Raw genomic sequence first — 15,692 nt, 5'->3', positions numbered from 1 at the left:
TTCTGCTTGTGTCTGGCCGCTGTTGGAGCGTCCAGGCACAGGACTTCTGCTGCTGCTGACTAAATGGCCTCCTTAATTGGATCATTTGAGTAGCCAGCACACCTGTGCAGGTAGGGCATGACATGATAGGCAGCTGCCTTGATAGCGGGTGGGTGCTGAATGTTCCTAATTGACAAAATAAGATTAATGCTTATGAAGAAATATAAAATCTCATCCCTTCCCCAATATCGCGCCACACCCCTACCCCTTAATTCCCTGGTTGAACTTGATGGACATATGTCTTTTTTCGACCGTACTAACTATGTAACTATGTAACATAACATGGGGGGGGGTCTCCTGGCTGTTCACACAGGTGTGTCATTGCTGTACATTGACCATGCATTGCTTCTGTGGTATTGCAAAGGCAAAGACAAATGCTTCCAGCCATCCATTGCACTAATGGATTGGTCATCAGCTGGCTGTCTATGTCCCGCATCAATATAGACCAAAGTACAGAGGGTTAGGCTATGCTATTGTGCACCTACCTGATGCATCAGAAGGTGCGAGGCCCTTGCTAAATTCTGTGCACAGACTTTGAGATCTATGCTTTAGACTGTATCTAAACCTGCTCCAACATGGACTGACATTCTGGCCTACTTTCAGCCAATGCGACTTGTCTGTCGCTGAACAGTTGCTTTTTATGTATTCAGCACCTATGTATAATGTTGTAAAAATGCTCTAGAAGCTAAAGTCGCAGAAATGTCACACATATTTGGCCTGCAACTTTCTGTGTGACAAATTCAGACAGGAAAAATCAGTATAAATCCTTAGAAAATTATCCCCCAGTGTCTCCATCTGCTGGCGGTATTGAATAAGCATTGCTGCACTGATGGGGTATGCATTAGACGAAAAAAAAGAAGAAAAAGAAGAATAATACGCCCAGAAAAGAGGCGAAAAGGAGAAAAACGTCAAAAAACGTGAAAAAAAAGTAAGAGGAAGAGAAGGGAAAAAAAGGTGGAAATGGGTTTAAAAGTGATTTCGGCGGAGAAATATATATATATATATATATATATATATATATATATATATATATACGCGCACACACACACATAGATATAAACGTATTCTCCGTTGAGATATTGCAGCCGCTGCTGTGTCCAGGCCCAGGAGCCTTAGCACTGTGCTGTGATGTCACTCAATACCACTGACATCACTAGGTGTAAACAACATCTCTCCTTTGCTGTGTATGTGACTATGGAGCTGTTTGGTGATGTCGTCTATTATGGCCTTCATAGAAGCAACAGGAGATTGTTGCATCCATCTAGAACCCTCAGAACTACAGTGCTATGATGTCACTCACTTCCACAGGCCTTGCAGAGTGTAAACAACAACAACCCAGCTTTGTTGTGTATGTAACCATAGGGATTTGTGATGTCACCTAGAACCTTCACAGCAGCGACAGCTTTATGAGGAGCATCAGCACTGCTCTGCCTGAGCAGAACCATCACCGCCATAGGTTGTCAAATAACCCGGATTTAACCCACACAGGTAAGTCCAATGGGGTGCAGGCATGTCCTCTATGCTTACAGCTTCCCGTGGGTGTTGGTTTGATACCGTTTGGGGACAGCCAAGGAGGCATCTGCAGGCAACAAAGGTAGGTGTGTGCTTGTGTGTGTGTTTCCTATGCAGATCCTAAGCCCAGTGTCACATGCAAGTAGGAGGAGTAAGAAGGGTTCCTGGCAAATCCGGGTTATGGATTGCATTTAAAAAGGCCCCGTGGGAGTGCAATGGGCCCCTGTCTTGCTGCTTAGCAATAATGGTATGGGTTTAGGTTCTGCTGTGTGTACTGGTGGTTGACTGCCCCCCAGCCCAGAGTGTGCATGGAAAATTGTCTGGCAGCCTCCCTGACAGCAAGCAGTGATAGTGCCCATGAAGGGGACCTTGTTGGACCCGCCCCTTTCACGGTTATCGCTTCTCGGCCTTTTGGCTAAGATCAAGTGTAGTATCTGTTCTTATCAGTTTAATATCTGATACGTCCCCTATCTGGGGACCATATATTAAATGGATTTTTGAGAACGGGGGCCGATTTCGAAGCTTGCTTCCGTCGCCCTATGCATTGACCCGATATGGCAGTATCTTCGGGTACAGTGCACCACCCCCTTACAGGGTTAAAAAGAAAGATTCCTACTTTCATTGCTACCTGCTTGCTGGCTAGCCAGCTAGCCAGCCCTGTGGGCCTTGCTGCTGCTGCTGCAGCCAAAAAACAAAAGGTGGTGCTGCTGCTGCTTCTGCTGCTTCTGCTTCTGCTTGTGTCTGGCCGCTGTTGGAGCGTCCAGACACAGGACTTCTGCTGCTGCTGACTAAATGGCCTCCTTAATTGGATCATTTGAGTAGCCAGCACACCTGTGCAGGTAGGGCATGACATGATAGGCAGCTGCCTTGATAGCGGGTGGGTGCTGAATGTTCCTAATTGACAAAATAAGATTAATGCTTATGAAGAAATATAAAATCTCATCCCTTCCCCAATATCGCGCCACACCCCTACCCCTTAATTCCCTGGTTGAACTTGATGGACATATGTCTTTTTTCGACCGTACTAACTATGTAACTATGTAACATAACATGGGGGGGGGGTCTCCTGGCTGTTCACACAGGTGTGTCATTGCTGTACATTGACCATGCATTGCTTCTGTGGTATTGCAAAGGCAAAGACAAATGCTTCCAGCCATCCATTGCACTAATGGATTGGTCATCAGCTGGCTGTCTATGTCCCGCATCAATATAGACCAAAGTACAGAGGGTTAGGCTATGCTATTGTGCACCTACCTGATGCATCAGAAGGTGCGAGGCCCTTGCTAAATTCTGTGCACAGACTTTGAGATCTATGCTTTAGACTGTATCTAAACCTGCTCCAACATGGACTGACATTCTGGCCTACTTTCAGCCGATGCGACTTGTCTGTCGCTGAACAGTCGCTTTTTATGTATTCAGCACCTATGTATAATGTTGTAAAAATGCTCTAGAAGCTAAAGTCGCAGAAATGTCACACATATTTGGCCTGCAACTTTCTGTGCGACAAATTCAGACAGGAAAAATCAGTATAAATCCTTAGAAAATTATCCCCCAGTGTCTCCATCTGCTGGCGGTATTGAATAAGCATTGCTGCACTGATGGGGTATGCATTAGACGAAAAAAAAGAAGAAAAAGAAGAATAATACGCCCAGAAAAGAGGCAAAAAGGAGAAAAACGTAAAAAAACGTGAAAAAAAAGTAAGAGGAAGAGAAGGGAAAAAAAGGTGGAAATGGGTTTAAAAGTGATTTCGGCGGAGAAATATATATATATATATATATATATATATATATATATATATATATATACGCGCACACACACACATAGATATAAACGTATTCTCCGTTGAGATATTGCAGCCGCTGCTGTGTCCAGGCCCAGGAGCCTTAGCACTGTGCTGTGATGTCACTCAATACCACTGACATCACTAGGTGTAAACAACATCTCTCCTTTGCTGTGTATGTGACTATGGAGCTGTTTGGTGATGTCGTCTATTACGGCCTTCATAGAAGCAACAGGAGATTGTTGCATCCATCTAGAACCCTCAGAACTACAGTGCTATGATGTCACTCACTTCCACAGGCCTTGCAGAGTGTAAACAACAACAACCCAGCTTTGTTGTGTATGTAACCATAGGGATTTGTGATGTCACCTAGAACCTTCACAGCAGCGACAGCTTTATGAGGAGCATCAGCACTGCTCTGCCTGAGCAGAACCATCACCGCCATAGGTTGTCAAATAACCCGGATTTAACCCACACAGGTAAGTCCAATGGGGTGCAGGCATGTCCTCTATGCTTACAGCTTCCCGTGGGTGTTGGTTTGATACCGTTTGGGGACAGCCAAGGAGGCATCTGCAGGCAACAAAGGTAGGTGTGTGCTTGTGTGTGTGTTTCCTATGCAGATCCTAAGCCCAGTGTCACATGCAAGTAGGAGGAGTAAGAAGGGTTCCTGGCAAATCCGGGTTATGGATTGCATTTAAAAAGGCCCCGTGGGAGTGCAATGGGCCCCTGTCTTGCTGCTTAGCAATAATGGTATGGGTTTAGGTTCTGCTGTGTGTACTGGTGGTTGACTGCCCCCCAGCCCAGAGTGTGCATGGAAAATTGTCTGGCAGCCTCCCTGACAGCAAGCAGTGATAGTGCCCATGAAGGGGACCTTGTTGGGCCCGCCCCTTTCACGGTTATCGCTTCTCGGCCTTTTGGCTAAGATCAAGTGTAGTATCTGCATTTGGTCTGGTCGGAAGGTGTCTGTGGTACCCCGCTTCTCGGCCTTGGGGGATTGTCTCTCCTTACGGAGCGACTTCACCCCCTTGCTGCTATTGGGGAGCGGGCTTAGTCCACAGACAACGGGTTGCGATCCCCCTGTCTCTGGGACCTTGTGTCTCAGAAGGCATTTTCGGTACGTTGAGCGTTACCTGTAGCTTCGGAAGCACCTAGGGTACCCCCGACCTCTGCCTTGGGTAAGGGTTCCGCTTTTATAGCGGGATTCCGAGCCCCTGCTGCTATTGGGGAAGGGGCTTAGTCCCTGGGTGTGGAAGATGCCGTTCTCCTGGGCTTTCCCCTCTGGGGAAATGTCGATGCGAAATACCATCCGCATAGAGGTGTCGGAGAGCCATCGTCAGTTGAAGAACCTCCGCTTCATTGCGGAGGTGATTCTTCTTGACTACTTCCGCCTCAATAGGGAGGACATCCTGTGTCTAAATGACCAGGAAAGCCGTGGCCTGTATACCGTCACCTTCACGGCCACGGCGTGTTGCGATAACATCTATGCAACCTTGTCTGGTGCGGACCAGAGGGACGATCGACTCGACGGTCTTTCGTTCCAGTTCCTCTATGGTGAGGAACATATACCGTTGGTGGTGGCTATGCACAGCCCTCATGTGACCACGGAGGATATAGCAACTTTTCTTCGGCGATACTGCGAAGAGGTGCGGTTCGCAAACAAAATCTTGAACTCCGTGCGGTTCTGGAACGGCAAGAGGAAGTTCTGGGTCAAGCTCCGTAAGGATCCCGGTGGTATTGGGGGTCTTTGCCATCCGCCCCCAAATTTTGCCATCGGGAGAGTTCGGGGCTTCCTGTTCTATCCTCAAATGCCTATGTATTGCCGAAATTGCTTGAGGTTTGGCCACACCCAGGAGACCTGCGGCGCGGAGCGTGTGATTCGCTGCAATAGGTGTGGCCAAGAAGGTCACATAGCCTCAAGATGTAGCCATTCGATAAGGTGCAACCTCTGCGGAGAGGAAAATCACGATTTTAATTCCTGTCCCCATAAAGCAAAAACTACGATGGGTGGGTCAAGGCTGGGCCCACCCAAAGAGGGGACAGGACAAAAGACGTCCTTTTTTAAGATGACCAAACCCCAGATGGCAGGTACTGATGGGTCCAGGCCCAAGACCTCTGGTGCTCCATCGGGGGGCCCACCGGTGGTAGTGCTAGGGGGAGGCCATGGGGATTCCACGAAGCCCGGGCGGGTGATCGAGTTTACTGCCCGGGAAATTGAAAGACGTCGATCGACTTCCTACCTGGCTCAAGAGCCCGCCGAAACTTCTGAAGGGGGCTCACCTGTGGCGGGTGGCAGCCGACGGGCCTCGGTGGGGGCAAAGGTGGACCCAAAATTACAGCATAAGCCAGGTACTGGCTTGGCCCAGGGTCGCCCTGCTCCGGACGAAGAGGCCCCGGTGAAAGCCCGCCGGAAGGGGAGCCAGGTGGCCAGGTCTGAGCCCGGTCCTGTTACTCCGCCTATACAGGACAGGGCCAAGAAGACAAGTGGCGCCAAACCAGGGTTTGCTGCCCCGCCAGCAGTGGACCCGGTGGGTAAAACTGGCCATCGTCGATCGATGGGGAAGTTGGAGCAACAGTCCTCAGCAACGCTTGCTGGGGAACAAGCGATGAAAACTTCCCAAGGTAGCGGCAAAGGTTCCGGAAAAGAGGCCTCACAGGCCCCTGTGCAGCAGTTCCAGTCGTCAAATGATGAAAGAAGACGCAGATCCATCAGCCGGGGGCCAGAGATTACATCGAGTGAGAGCAACACAGAGGATATGGACAGCAGTGTGACATTTAAAAGACAAAGAGAAGAAGAAGAGGAAGACATTCAAAGGAAAGCGGCGTGCCGTAGTTCGGACGAGAGCGAGCTCAGGGTCGGGGCATCATCGATCTCAAGCTCCGACCCTCAGAACATCAAGGAGCTGATGACCCCGCAGGCGGGGGATGACGGTACGCAGCTTATTATTGACTTTGATTCTCCAAGCACGGACTCTCCATAAACTATGCCTATCCCTGTAAAAATTGCCTCACTCAATGTGAGGTCCTTAAAGAGCCCTGATCGCAGGGCTGCTTTATTTTCTTATCTAGAGACATGTGACTTTGACCTTTGCCTGCTACAAGAATGTGGAATCCCTAGTAAAATGGACTATAAAGACTTAAAAGAAGACTGGAAGCTGGGCCCATCCATATGGTCCGGTGCAAATGACTGTCGTTCTGTGGGTGTTGGGCTGCTCTGCCGAGGCCAGTCCTTTTCTATTCATACAGTAACTGAGATTGTGCCTGGCAGAGCTCTTTTAATTCATCTATATTTTAATGGACTTTTAATTCGTGTTTTAAATGTGTATGCCCCTCCTGATAAACAGGAGCGGGCAGAACTATTTGAAATTTTACCACTGTTTTGTGTTGGGTCTTCCCCCCTGCTGGTGGGAGGTGATTTTAACTGCATACGTGATGGGGAACACCGGCAGGGTGGGGATATTAATCGTAAAGACCGCACTTCTTACCTGCTTAAAAATTTTATTGATGATTTTAATTTGAAAGATTGCTGGAAGGATCTCTTGCCGGAGGACCCGGGCGCCACATGGTCCAATGGAAGAGTGAGCTCCAGAATCGATTTTATTTTTTCCTCTAGAGCTTTTAAACCCCTGAAATGCACGCTCGAGCAGAATATCTTCTCTGATCATAAGCTCCTCTTGGTGGGCCTGGAGCTAGAGGGGGAGCAAAAAGCAAAAAGGGGCCTCTGGAGATTAAACACCACACTCCTAGAGGACCCTGAGATAAAAGAGGAGTTTGTGCGGACCTACCAGTGCTGGCAATCACAAAGAAAACCCCACGAGCCTATGCTGCACTGGTGGGAGGGCACCAAATCTAAAATCAGATTTTTTTTTATCAAAGCAGGTAAGAAGAAGGCAAAAATGGAAAAACAGTGGTTTTATGTTCTTAACATGCGTTTAAATGTACTTTTTAAATTGAAAGAAGCTGGTATGGATGTAGAAAATGATATTTTAAACCTTAAAACTGAAATAAAACATGCCATAGAAAAGAAAGGGAAACAAATCATTTTTAACTCGCATGTGCAGCACCTGGAGGAGGGCGAGAAATGTTCCCGTTTCTTTTTTAAAAAAGTGATGAATAGGAGGGATATCATCCAAAACCTTGAGGGTGAATCCACTCCAAAAGGCATGTTAGATGCAGTTTTTAACTTCTACCAGCTTCTTTTTAATAAGAAAGATCTTAATCCATCCTTTTTAGAACATGTTCTTAATTCCCTTGATTTTAAGCTAGATGTTTTAGACCAGGAGGTTTTATCCCGTGATCTTAACTTAGATGAACTTTTATTTGTTTTTAAAAGTTTTTCTAGTGGGAAGGCCCCTGGGGAAGATGGTTTACCCATCGAATTTTATTTAGCTTTTTGGGATATTTTAAAGGATGATATGGTTTTATTGTATAAAGAAACTTTTATTGTTAATGAACTTCCCCCTTCCTGGAGGAGGGGGATTGTATCATTACTTTTTAAAAAGGGTGAAAAGGATATGCTAAAAAATTGGCGCCCCATCACACTTTTAAATGTCGATTATAAAGTTTTAGCCAAGTTATTAGCTGTCCGTTTTAAACCTTTTATTCATAAATTAATTCACCCAAATCAGGTTTGTGGGGTACCTGGAAGGTCTATAGCTGAATCCCTAAATATTTTAAGAGATGTTTTATGGTATTTTAAGGATAGAAATCAAACTGTAGCAATTTTATCCTTAGACTTTGAAAAAGCCTTTGATAGGGTCTCCCATGAATACCTGTTTTTAGTTCTTAAAAAGATGGCAGTGCCTGAAACGATTTTAAGCCGAATCATGCTTTTATACCGATCCTGTTTTAGTCAAGTCTCTGTTAATGGCTTTTTAACCAGCGGTGTTCCTCTTTTATCAGGTGTCAAACAGGGCTGCCCCCTGTCCCCACTCCTTTTTATTTGCGCAATCGAACCACTGATGGCCCTCCTCAGAAAAGACCGGGTAGTAAGAGGCGTACCGATACCTGGTGGAGGAGGGACCCATCTAAAGGTGTTGGGGTACATGGATGATGTCACCATACTGTGCCCGGACTCTCCATCCATGAGGGGGGCATTGAGGAACACCAGCTATTTCTGCGAGGTCTCTGGTTTTAAGCTAAACACAGATAAATGTGACTGTTTTTATATTGGCTCCTGGGATTCATCCATCACCCCAGGAGTCACAATGCAACAGGATCAAATTAAAGTTTTAGGTATTGTTTTTAACCAGGTCAATGATGGGAGCCCTAACTGGGATTCAGCTATAGCTAAGATGGAGAAGAAGATTTTAATGTGGAATCTTAGAAACCTTACCATGGAGGGGAAGATTTTAATAATAAAGATGGTTTTACTCCCTATTATGCTATACATTGCCATGGTATTTCCTCCATCTATTTTATACATTAAAAAAGTAACTAGAATTGTTTTTACTTTTTTATGGGGTTCAAAAATGGAGAAATTAAAGCGTGATTTTATGTACAAAAGTAAAGATAATGGCGGGAAAGATGTTCCTAACCTTTTTACTTTCTTTTACATAAAGTATTTCTGTTTCTGTTTTAAAATGATTAAATCCGATGGCATTTTTAGCTGCTTTTTAAGGTACGCTGCGGGCATGGTTTTTAAAAGATGGTTGCGCATCCCTCTGAACGCTCCGGTGCTTCTGTGTCCCCCAAAACATTATGTGGTGTTGGAAAAGACAGTCAGGCTCCTAGGTCTCCAAGATTTGGAGCCTGACATACTGGGGGACCAGAGAAAGGTATCAAAGGTCCTCAGGCGGAGTGAGGTTACCCTGGCAGTGTCCAATTTCACACAGGCAAGATCCAAAAAGGTATGGCGGAACGTGTACGGGAAGTTTCTGGCGAATGTACACAGGGATCTTGCCTGGGCAATCGTCCACCAGTGCCTCCCTACTCGTGAGTTCCAGCACAGGCGAGGACTGGTGGCGAGAGCCAAGTGCCCGAGAGATGGCTGCGGAGTGGACGAAACGGTGCTGCACATATTTTGGAACTGCCCTTTTGCACGGGAGCTTTGGAGGAAGGTAGGCCCACTTTTGAAGTGGGCCTGCGGCCTAAAAGATTTTAATCACGAATGTGTCTTTTACGGTCTTTTTAACTGCCCCAATTTTAAACAGCAGATGATCTGCTGGATGATTATTAATTGTTTTAAAAATGCCATCTGGAAAGTTAGGAACATCTTACTTTTTAAACATGATTTTATTGATGTTAAAAACTGTATAAAGCTGGCCCTGAGTGAGATGTACATCTATTACCTAAGAGACAAGAAACAGTTGGGGGCCAGCGAGGCAGCATCCATGTGGTGTCTGCCTCTATGGAACGGAATAACAATATAATCAGTTTTTATGACATTTGTATAATGTTTTATCCTGCCATTTCTATTTTTTCTCCTTTTATTACTGGTTTTATTATTTGTATTTTAAAACTTTTGTGAACCTTTTATTATTTTGCATTTTAAATTCTGTATGGTTTCTTATTTATTCAATAAAATTTTGTTGAAACCTTATCTGTTCTTATCAGTTTAATATCTGATACGTCCCCTATCTGGGGACCATATATTAAATGGATTTTTGAGAACGGGGGCCGATTTCTAAGCTTGCTTCCGTCGCCCTATGCATTGACCCGATATGGCAGTATCTTTGGGTACAGTGCACCACCCCCTTACAGGGTTAAAAAGAAAGATTCCTACTTTCATTGCTACCTGCTTGCTGGCTAGACAGCTAGCCAGCCCTGTGGGCCTTGCTGCTGCTGCTGCAGCCAAAAAACAAAAGGTGGTGCTGCTGCTGCTTCTGCTGCTTCTGCTTCTGCTTGTGTCTGGCCGCTGTTGGAGCGTCCAGGCACAGGACTTCTGCTGCTGCTGACTAAATGGCCTCCTTAATTGGATCATTTGAGTAGCCAGCACACCTGTGCAGGTAGGGCATGACATGATAGGCAGCTGCCTTGATAGCGGGTGGGTGCTGAATGTTCCTAATTGACAAAATAAGATTAATGCTTATGAAGAAATATAAAATCTCATCCCTTCCCCAATATCGCGCCACACCCCTACCCCTTAATTCCCTGGTTGAACTTGATGGACATATGTCTTTTTTCGACCGTACTAACTATGTAACTATGTAACATAACATGGGGGGGGGGGGGGGTCTCCTGGCTGTTCACACAGGTGTGTCATTGCTGTACATTGACCATGCATTGCTTCTGTGGTATTGCAAAGGCAAAGACAAATGCTTCCAGCCATCCATTGCACTAATGGATTGGTCATCAGCTGGCTGTCTATGTCCCGCATCAATATAGACCAAAGTACAGAGGGTTAGGCTATGCTATTGTGCACCTACCTGATGCATCAGAAGGTGCGAGGCCCTTGCTAAATTCTGTGCACAGACTTTGAGATCTATGCTTTAGACTGTATCTAAACCTGCTCCAACATGGACTGACATTCTGGCCTACTTTCAGCCGATGCGACTTGTCTGTCGCTGAACAGTCGCTTTTTATGTATTCAGCACCTATGTATACTGTTGTAAAAATGCTCTAGAAGCTAAAGTCGCAGAAATGTCACACATATTTGGCCTGCAACTTTCTGTGCGACAAATTCAGACAGGAAAAATCAGTATAAATCCTTAGAAAATTATCCCCCAGTGTCTCCATCTGCTGGCGGTATTGAATAAGCATTGCTGCACTGATGGGGTATGCATTAGACGAAAAAAAAGAAGAAAAAGAAGAATAATACGCCCAGAAAAGAGGCGAAAAGGAGAAAAACGTAAAAAAACGTGAAAAAAAAGTAAGAGGAAGAGAAGGGAAAAAAAGGTGGAAATGGGTTTAAAAGTGATTTCGGCGGAGAAATATATATATATATATATATATATATATATATACGCGCACACACACACATAGATATAAACGTATTCTCCGTTGAGATATTGCAGCCGCTGCTGTGTCCAGGCCCAGGAGCCTTAGCACTGTGCTGTGATGTCACTCAATACCACTGACATCACTAGGTGTAAACAACATCTCTCCTTTGCTGTGTATGTGACTATGGAGCTGTTTGGTGATGTCGTCTATTACGGCCTTCATAGAAGCAACAGGAGATTGTTGCATCCATCTAGAACCCTCAGAACTACAGTGCTATGATGTCACTCACTTCCACAGGCCTTGCAGAGTGTAAACAACAACAACCCAGCTTTGTTGTGTATGTAACCATAGGGATTTGTGATGTCACCTAGAACCTTCACAGCAGCGACAGCTTTATGAGGAGCATCAGCACTGCTCTGCCTGAGCAGAACCATCACCGCCATAGGTTGTCAAATAACCCGGATTTAACCCACACAGGTAAGTCCAATGGGGTGCAGGCATGTCCTCTATGCTTACAGCTTCCCGTGGGTGTTGGTTTGATACCGTTTGGGGACAGCCAAGGAGGCATCTGCAGGCAACAAAGGTAGGTGTGTGCTTGTGTGTGTGTTTCCTATGCAGATCCTAAGCCCAGTGTCACATGCAAGTAGGAGGAGTAAGAAGGGTTCCTGGCAAATCCGGGTTATGGATTGCATTTAAAAAGGCCCCGTGGGAGTGCAATGGGCCCCTGTCTTGCTGCTTAGCAATAATGGTATGGGTTTAGGTTCTGCTGTGTGTACTGGTGGTTGACTGCCCCCCAGCCCAGAGTGTGCATGGAAAATTGTCTGGCAGCCTCCCTGACAGCAAGCAGTGATAGTGCCCATGAAGGGGACCTTGTTGGGCCCGCCCCTTTCACGGTTATCGCTTCTCGGCCTTTTGGCTAAGATCAAGTGTAGTATCTGCATTTGGTCTGGTCGGAAGGTGTCTGTGGTACCCCGCTTCTCGGCCTTGGGGGATTGTCTCTCCTTACGGAGGGACTTCACCCCCTTGCTGCTATTGGGGAGCGGGCTTAGTCCTCAGACAACGGGTTGCGATCCCCCTGTCTCTGGGACCTTGTGTCTCAGAAGGCATTTTCGGTACGTTGAGCGTTACCTGTAGCTTCGGAAGCACCTAGGGTACCCCCGACCTCTGCCTTGGGTAAGGGTTCCGCTTTTATAGCGGGATTCCGAGCCCCTGCTGCTATTGGGGAAGGGGCTTAGTCCCTGGGTGTGGAAGATGCCGTTCTCCTGGGCTTTCCCCACTGGGGAAATGTCGATGCGAAATACCATCCGCATAGAGGTGTCGGAGAGCCATCGTCAGTTGAAGAACCTCCGCTTCATTGCGGAGGTGATTCTTCTTGACTACTTCCGCCTCAATAGGGAGGACATCCTGTGTCTAAATGACCAGGAAAGCCGTGGCCTGTATACCGTCACCTTCACGGCCACGGCGTGTTGCGATAACATCTATGCAACCTTGTCTGGTGCGGACCAGAGGGACGATCGACTCGACGGTCTTTCGTTCCAGTTCCTCTATGGTGAGGAACATATACCGTTGGTGGTGGCTATGCACAGCCCTCATGTGACCACGGAGGATATAGCCACTTTTCTTCGGCGATACTGCGAAGAGGTGCGATTCGCAAACAAAATCTTGAACTCCGTGCGGTTCTGGAACGGCAAGAGGAAGTTCTGGGTCAAGCTCCGTAAGGATCCCGGTGGTATTGGGGGTCTTTGCCATCCGCCCCCAAATTTTGCCATCGGGAGAGTTCGGGGCTTCCTGTTCTATCCTCAAATGCCTATGTATTGCCGAAATTGCTTGAGGTTTGGCCACACCCAGGAGACCTGCGGCGCGGAGCGTGTGATTCGCTGCAATAGGTGTGGCCAAGAAGGTCACATAGCCTCAAGATGTAGCCATACGATAAGGTGCAACCTCTGCGGAGAGGAAAATCACGATTTTAATTCCTGTCCCCATAAAGCAAAAACTACGATGGGTGGGTCAAGGCTGGGCCCACCCAAAGAGGGGACAGGACAAAAGACGTCCTTTTTTAAGATGCCCAAACCCCAGATGGCAGGTACTGATGGGTCCAGGCCCAAGACCTCTGGTGCTCCATCGGGGGGCCCACCGTTGGTAGTGCTAGGGGGAGGCCATGGGGATTCCACGAAGCCCGGGCGGGTGATCGAGTTTACTGCCCGGGAAATTGAAAGACGTCGATCGACTTCCTACCTGGCTCAAGAGCCCGCCGAAACTTCTGAAGGGGGCTTACCTGTGGCGGGTGGCAGCCGACGGGCCTCGGTGGGGGCAGAGGTGGACCCAAAATTGCAGCATAAGCCAGGTACTGGCTTGGCCCAGGGTCGCCCTGCTCCGGACGAAGAGGCCCCGGTGAAAGCCCGCCGGAAGGGGAGCCAGGTGGCCAGGTCTGAGCCCGGTCCTGTTACTCCGCCTAAACAGGACAGGGCCAAGAAGACAAGTGGCGCCAAACCAGGGTTTGCTGCCCCGCCAGCAGTGGACCCGGTGGGTAAAACTGGCCATCGTCGATCGATGGGGAAGTTGGAGCAACAGTCCTCAGCAACGCTTGCTGGGGAACAAGCGATGAAAACTTCCCAAGGTAGCGGCAAAGGTTCCGGAAAAGAGGCCTCACAGGCCCCTGTGCAGCAGTTCCAGTCGTCAAAAGATGAAAGAAGACGCAGATCCATCAGCCGGGGGCCAGAGATTACATCGAGTGAGAGCAACACAGAGGATATGGACAGCAGTGTGACATTTAAAAGACAAAGAGAAGAAGAAGAGGAAGACATTCAAAGGAAAGCGGCGTGCCGTAGTTCGGACGAGAGCGAGCTCAGGGTCGGGGCATCATCGATCTCAAGCTCCGACCCTCAGAACATCAAGGAGCTGATGACCCCGCAGGCGGGGGATGACGGTACGCAGCTTATTATTGACTTTGATTCTCCAAGCACGGACTCTCCATAAACTATGCCTATCCCTGTAAAAATTGCCTCACTCAATGTGAGGTCCTTAAAGAGCCCTGATCGCAGGGCTGCTTTATTTTCTTATCTAGAGACATGTGACTTTGACCTTTGCCTGCTACAAGAATGTGGAATCCCTAGTAAAATGGACTATAAAGACTTAAAAGAAGACTGGAAGCTGGGCCCATCCATATGGTCCGGTGCAAATGACTGTCGTTCTGTGGGTGTTGGGCTGCTCTGCCGAGGCCAGTCCTTTTCTATTCATACAGTAACTGAGATTGTGCCTGGCAGAGCTCTTTTAATTCATCTATATTTTAATGGACTTTTAATTCGTGTTTTAAATGTGTATGCCCCTCCTGATAAACAGGAGCGGGCAGAACTATTTGAAATTTTACCACTGTTTTGTGTTGGGTCTTCCCCCCTGCTGGTGGGAGGTGATTTTAACTGCATACGTGATGGGGAACACCGGCAGGGTGGGGATATTAATCGTAAAGACCGCACTTCTTACCTGCTTAAAAATTTTATTGATGATTTTAATTTGAAAGATTGCTGGAAGGATCTCTTGCCGGAGGACCCGGGCGCCACATGGTCCAATGGAAGAGTGAGCTCCAGAATCGATTTTATTTTTTCCTCTAGAGCTTTTAAACCCCTGAAATGCACGCTCGAGCAGAATATCTTCTCTGATCATAAGCTCCTCTTGGTGGTCCTGGAGCTAGAGGGGGAGCAAAAAGCAAAAAGGGGCCTCTGGAGATTAAACACCACACTCCTAGAGGACCCTGAGATAAAAGAGGAGTTTGTGCGGACCTACCAATGCTGGCAATCACAAAGAAAACCCCACGAGCCTATGCTGCACTGGTGGGAGGGCACCAAATCTAAAATCAGATTTTTTTTTATCAAAGCAGGTAAGAAGAAGGCAAAAATGGAAAAACAGTGGTTTTATGTTCTTAACATGCGTTTAAATGTACTTTTTAAATTGAAAGAAGCTGGTATGGATGTAGAAAATGATATTTTAAACCTTAAAACTGAAATAAAACATGCCATAGAAAAGAAAGGGAAACAAATCATTTTTAACTCACATGTGCAGCACCTGGAGGAGGGCGAGAAATGTTCCCGTTTCTTTTTTAAAAAAGTGATGAATAGGAGGGATATCATCCAAAACCTTGAGGGTGAATCCACTCCAAAAGGCATGTTAGATGCAGTTTTTAACTTCTACCAGCTTCTTTTTAATAAGAAAGATCTTAATCCATCCTTTTTAGAACATGTTCTTAATTCCCTTGATTTTAAGCTAGATGTTTTAGACCAGGAGGTTTTATCCCGTGATCTTAACTTAGATGAACTTTTATTTGTTTTTAAAAGTTTTTCTAGTGGGAAGGCCCCTGGGGAAGATGGTTTACCCATCGAATTTTATTTAGCTTTTTGGGATATTTTAAAGGATGATATGGTTTTATTGTATAAAGAAACTTTTATTGTTAATGAACTTCCCCCTTCCTGGAGGAGGGGGATTGTATCAT

The 15,692-nt window shown here is 46.7% G+C and overlaps 2 non-coding genes and 2 pseudogenes across 2 annotated transcripts; all 4 read left to right on the top strand.

Annotated features, from left to right (window-relative positions):
* Positions 1–1,946: 1,946 nt before the first annotated feature.
* LOC130349972 (U2 spliceosomal RNA) lies at positions 1,947–2,137 on the top strand. The gene has a single exon (XR_008887191.1). It is a non-coding gene; the product is annotated as a U2 spliceosomal RNA (small nuclear RNA).
* Positions 2,138–4,229: 2,092 nt separating this feature from the next.
* LOC130350003 (U2 spliceosomal RNA) lies at positions 4,230–4,378 on the top strand (annotated as a pseudogene).
* A 5,458-nt stretch (positions 4,379–9,836) lies between these two features.
* LOC130349999 (U2 spliceosomal RNA) lies at positions 9,837–10,022 on the top strand. Its single transcript, XR_008887215.1, has one exon. It is a non-coding gene; the product is annotated as a U2 spliceosomal RNA (small nuclear RNA).
* Positions 10,023–12,105: 2,083 nt separating this feature from the next.
* LOC130349949 (U2 spliceosomal RNA) lies at positions 12,106–12,280 on the top strand (annotated as a pseudogene).
* The last annotated feature ends 3,412 nt before the right edge of the window (positions 12,281–15,692 follow it).

The sequence above is a fragment of the Hyla sarda genome, unplaced genomic scaffold (assembly GCF_029499605.1).
Source record: "Hyla sarda isolate aHylSar1 unplaced genomic scaffold, aHylSar1.hap1 scaffold_928, whole genome shotgun sequence".
Taxonomy (NCBI): Eukaryota; Metazoa; Chordata; class Amphibia; order Anura; family Hylidae; genus Hyla; species Hyla sarda.
This window is presented reverse-complemented; position numbering and strand designations above follow the sequence as displayed.